A 6,000-nucleotide genomic window follows, 5' to 3' on the forward strand; every position below is an offset into this window, starting at 1 on the left:
CAAGAATCTGACAATAAACAATTCACAAATCCCGATAGACACCAAAGCAAGACACCTTGGAATGACTATTGACTCTAAACTTCTCTGGAAAGAACATATCACGTTGAAAAGAAATGAGGTAAAAAACAGATTCCGACAACTATACTGGCTACTTGGCCGGCGCTCGAAACTGTCATTGCTGAATAAAACCCTTATATACAAAACTGTGATTGTGCTATTCTGGGCATACGGCTTAGAAATCTGGGGAACTGCTAGTAAAAGTAACATTGACATTATTCAACGACTACAATCAAAAATACTCAGAACTATGTATAACCAATGCACCTTGGTACGCCCCAAACGAAGATATTCATCGCGACCTCAACATCGATACAGTAGCAGAAATCATCCGCAAACGCAGCACAAATCATATTGCCCGTTTAATGAACCATACAAATACTGGCATGCGACAACTCCCATCAGCAGAAAGGGCAAACTCCAGGCGGCTCAGGCGACCAACCCCAACTCAGCTGATAACTAGAATAATTTAAAGCCATGTACATACACTTGTAAACTCACACAAAAACTTAACCAAAATGTAATATTGATAATGATTAATGTTATGAAATCCAAGCTGTAGAAAGAATTTCTTAGTGTCGTACGGTGGTGTAATTAATATAGGAGGCAAAAAAAAAAAAAATGCATCTGGTGTAGGTGCTAACCAGGCAACTTATTTTATTACATTTAAATTTCGATTTTTTTTGTTTTTTTTTTTTACTTATAACACCGCGTTACACACATTCTGTCCTATGAACCAAATATACTTTTTCGGAAAGGGGATAAAAAATAAAAATAACAGTGTATCGGCGATTTTCATGTACACATCACAATTTGGTTTTTTTGTATTTTATAACTTTAAACGAACAATTCTTGTATGCATATCTGTATAGCCACACGATCTCAGGATTAGCTTAACGGATTTAAATGAAATTGGGCACACAGATAGTGTATCATATTTCTAGACTTTTCACCTAGGTGTTGCCACTGACAATGTTTCACAGGGTTGCCACCTGTTCGAAATTAAAAAAAAAAAGTTGCATGAGATATGCCGATGTGGGTATCAAAAGAAAGGTATTTCACTCCGCATTAGAATAGAGATATAAAGCCCCGAATTTTTTTATTAATTTTATTATATTAAAATTAAAAATTGTTGCATTAAAAATTTTAATGCTTTTAAAGAAACTTAGGCCCCTATATTCCACTGCTTAAAGCGTGATGCAAAGAGTTCGGCTGTTCTCTTTGACAAATTTCCTTCTCGTACAAGGTCATTGAAGTCGGCTTGCGTTACTAAATGCGGCACTGCAGTCCCAAGTTCACTGAGTGCTGGTACAAATTCCGATACTTCTGGTTCCCCGCATCTTGCATTCGATGCAAGAAATGTTGATAGCATTGTTGGTGCTACTGTTGGTTCTCCATCCCTTAATTCGGGAACATCATCAAAAATCTCCATTGAAGCCGATATACATTCTTCTGGTGAGTACAGAACCGCTGGAATAACCGATTCTACATTAGCGTAGCGAATTTTGTTGTGGCGAAAGTATTGGTACCCTTTAGTTTGAGTAAAAGTTACGCAAAAGTAGCACAGTTCACTGCAGTGCTCCGTACGTGGTAGCCAAATTGTTGGTACAGAGTACTTTATTGTTGACCTTCCATCAGTAAACTTTCATAAATTTCTATAGCAATAGTCGCACACGACTTCCGGAAAACGGCACAGAGTGTGTTGTATGAAACAATAAATTAAAGGTTAATAAGTTGTTTCAAAATTTGGAGTCCCTTCAAGTTATGCCGAAAATTTAGAAAAAAATTCAAGAAAATCTGAGAATTGATACAATTTTTTTTTTTTAATTTTACATAATAAAAACATTTCCACGAGTCTGCCTGCAGAAATTCAGCGCGATTGGAATACGGAAAAAGGGTTAAAAATTGATCCAAAGTTTTTCACACAGGCAGACTACGAGCTCTATATTTTATACATACAAAAAAATTCTGGCGTGTACATGCAAATCGCCGATACACGTGCATTTTTATTTTTTCTCCCCTTTCCGAAAAAGTATATTTGGTTCATAGGACAGAAAAAAAGTTCGTTTTTGTAACGCAGTGTAATCACTTTTTATTTCTATTACTTAAATTTTATTATATTTAAATTTGGTGTTTTTTATTTTTATTTATAATTAGTTTTTATTTACGTTACTTAAATTTTCTCATATTTAAATTTGGTGTTTTTTATTTTTATTTATAATTATTTAGTTTTTATTTACGTTACTTAAATTTTATTATATTGAAATTTGTTTTCTTTTTTATTTATGTTCTTTAAATTTTCTCATATTTAAATTGGGTGTTTTTTATTTCTATTTATAATTAGTTTTTATTTACGTTACTTAAATTTTCTCATATTTAAATTTGGTTTTTTTATTTTTTTTATTTTTATTTGGAATTAGTTTTTATTTATGTTACTTACATTTTATTATATTTAAATTAGTTGTTTTTTATTTTTATTTATAATCAGTTTTTATTTACGTGACTCAAATTTTATTATATTTAAATTTGGGTTTTAGTTTTTGTTAATTTACAATTAATTTTTATTTATGTTGCTTAAATTTTATTTTCACTATAATATTATTCGTAATACGTTTTGCGTTCCATTGTATTGCTGGTTTAGTAAAATTAAAACTAATTACTGTTTTTATAATAATAAAAACAAAAATTAATGGCAGTTGGTAGCACAGAAAATCACTAACTTTTTTTTATCTGTAGCTGTTGATAGTTATTTAAAAATTATTTAATTTTTATTTATATTGATTTAATTTTTTTATGTAATATTTTCTATCTTCCTTTGTAACACATTTTTCGCATGAAATTGCTCGTTTTTCGTCTTTGTAGAAAAAATCTTTTAACTAAAATATAGTAAAACAATTCATAAGTAAGTCAACGGGGTTTTTGGCAAATATGTATTTTGGCAGTACTACATTTTAAATATATTTGTTTAAATACTCGAAAAATAAATGGATTTGATTTTAATTATTGAGTTAATTTATAATTCTGTTTTTCTATTTCTTTAATTTTTAAATATATTTTCCTTGTAATTTTTTTTTATACATATTTTTCCTTATTTTAATTTTGCACATATTTTGTGTTTTTTTATTTTTTATATTTTTAAATTCAAGTCGTACACATTTTTGCCACAGCAACTGATTTGAATTTACTTCATTGTAGTTCCGCGCACATTTCGCTTAACTTGCGTAATCCGTTAGTATGAGCGTTGTTGCTTTAAATTATATAATATATGCATTTTTATAAATTTGATTTTGTTTTCAGCATTTATCGCTAAGCTTTATATTTTATTTACATTCCTTAATTATAGTTTTGCATTGCAAAAAATATTTCACTTGAAACTCGCGCTTCGACTGTTTCACTTGTTAACCGTTGCGCCTTTGCCTCGCAAATAAAATTGAATACATACAAATACAAATTTTCAAGTTGACAATTCAATTCAAATCAAATCAAATCAAATCAAATACTCGAGCGCACTCCGCAAACACAAACGCTCAGCGCGCACTCACTTTCATTAGCCGCAAACCGCGCTCACTTTTAACAACGGATACAATATTTACATATGAATGGATGTATGTATGTATGAAGGCATGATGGGCATGTATAGTATGCATGCATGTATGTTGTATTTGTTCGTAGTACCATATACCTGTGCAGGGGGAAGTGTACTTCGGTGAGTGGCATCCGGCGTGCACCGGCGTGATCGCGCGACCTCGTGTTTTGCGCCTCTCTGGCGTATGAGTATTATTCTCCAGTGGGAATTAAAAATCGGTATCAAATACTGCAGCTCAGCTGGTTGAGCTCAGCATCCATTTGTGTCAATTAACCCGCTCATCAAATCTTCAAATTGTTTAGTTTTTCATTTGCTTTACAGGTAATAGATAAAAGCAAACTCTTGCCTGGCATGCATTTGCGATGTATATACATATATGTGTGTGTGTATTTGTATGTTTATGTATTTGTTTGTAAATACTTCTAACGCTACTTTGCACTTTTCTACTTAGAGAACGAGCCGTTGATGCTTAGCGTTGCTGGGTGTTGCAGTTGGGCGGGTAAGGGCTTCTCTAGGTTGTAGCGATTCTAAAGGGCACTTCGTTAGCTATTAGTTTGCAGTTATTCTAGTCACTAAGTGATTAGTTGAGAATTTTATATTTGTATAATATTTGTAAGTACTTATACATATTTAATTTGACGATGCACTGTACAGTGTTGTAAAATAAAATAGTTTATTGAGTTGCAAAGAGTTTTTTTCAAAATAACTCATGCCGTCGAAGTAATTTTACCAGAAATCAGCCAATATGCCTCCAATGACTTTCGACAAATCTGGTGTTACAATTACTTTGATGTCTCAGATCTTCGATGATGAAATGAGATTTTGGCCTTTATTTATGGTTATTAACATAGCGTATTTTAAATGGCGTTGAGCCGCCTCCAATAGCGCATTTTTATTTTCTTCAATGAATTGAAAACTCGCTCTTGCAACCACTTTGCTTAGTTTTCTTCTGTTTAGTCTGAACAAATTATAAAGTTTGAAATATAAATTGGCGCAAAATTAATCATCATCAATTTTGGTTTTGCGTGAGAAAATAGAGGGAAATGAGAGAGTTGACGAGCTTGCTAAGGCAGCCTATTATTTGCCTAGGATGAGTACGTCGAACATACCTGTATATCCTTCACTCTCAGTTTTGAAGAAGGAAGTAGACAAGGAACTAAAGCGTGGTCACTGTTAAACGTAGATAAAAAATCAGAGCGGCCTGTTTCTTATGACATAGAGGGCACCTTAGTCCTTCATGCCTATTGTAAAAAGTCAGCTGTCTGTCAAATTTAGTCTTCAATTGAGTGGTTTTTCGAAATGAGTGCTGTTTACGCCTCTCGCTTTTAGGCAATCTTTCTATGTTTGCATGAAAAAGGACCCAAATTAACGTAAACTGCTGCTGCGAAATATATGGGAAAGTCGAAGCAGTTTGTTAGCAAGTGGATAAATCGCTATAAAAAGGTCGGTAACGTTGATGATTTTCCTGATCACCGAAGTGCAAGCAAAGTCTCAAAAAAATACGAAAAAAAGATTCTCGCATTGTTCTCGAAAGATCCAACTTTGACTTTACGTGGAGCTGCTATGAAATTGAAAGCAAAAGGTGTTGACATATCTTACGGAACGATTCGCAGGCACTTGCTTGCCAATAAACTGAAATACCTATTGCAAACACGTTGAAAAACGAGTGGAATGGGCGGAGGAAAACTTGGACCGCGATTAGAGCAACGTAATTTTTTCTGGTGAATCCTCCATTTCCGAGCATCAAACACGCCTGGACATATAATTTAGATCAACTTTCTTAACAAATTCGGAAAATTTGTAGGTCTTTTCCGGTAGAATATGCAGAAAAACTAGTGGAAATTATGCCCCGACGGTGCCAGGCCATAATTGACAATGCAGGAGATTGGACTTGTTACTGAGGTATTGGCATTGAGTATTGACGACCAAATTATCAATAAATTTTCGAATTTTCGAAAAATCAATTCTTGTTATTATTTAACAGTGACCACGCTCTTATGTAACAGACTGTAAGCCTCGACCTCCTACAGGATTACCAAAATAATGCTATGAACTTGCACACACGAAAAGTTGTTTTCGTTTATTTTATTACTCCCAAGGAAGGAATGTAAAATATTGGTTGGAGTACTGACGGGCCATTCTCCCACGTATACTTTTCATCTCTGAAGGATGTTGCCAAGGTGGATTTATTAAGGTGACAGCATTCACCCAGCTGAATTTTTCACCGTAGGTATGGCTTACGTCAAAATGATATGCTTTGTTTGTATGTATTGGTACGTTTACATTCGTATGTTTACATTTGCTTGCTGATTTTGACATGATGCTTGCACCAAACGCAACAACAAATACGTGTAGGG

At 33.4% G+C, this 6,000-nt stretch overlaps 1 protein-coding gene across 5 annotated transcripts in view; it reads right to left on the minus strand.

Annotated features, from left to right (window-relative positions):
* Positions 1-3,469, minus strand: part of LOC128855704 (uncharacterized) — a 39,414-nt gene extending 35,945 nt beyond the window's left edge. For 2 of the 5 annotated variants that reach the window (XM_054090838.1, XM_054090836.1), the window contains exon 1: positions 3,210-3,469. The gene's annotated coding sequence lies outside the window, so the exon portion shown is untranslated. Of the gene's footprint in view, positions 1-2,777; positions 2,874-3,209 lie in introns of those variants that run through there. The other 3 variants (XM_054090841.1, XM_054090840.1, XM_054090839.1) reach the window with 3 other exon arrangements.
* Between the last annotated feature and the right edge of the window lie 2,531 nt (positions 3,470-6,000).

The sequence above is a fragment of the Anastrepha ludens genome, chromosome 2, assembly GCF_028408465.1.
Source record: "Anastrepha ludens isolate Willacy chromosome 2, idAnaLude1.1, whole genome shotgun sequence".
Classification (NCBI taxonomy): domain Eukaryota; kingdom Metazoa; phylum Arthropoda; class Insecta; order Diptera; family Tephritidae; genus Anastrepha; species Anastrepha ludens.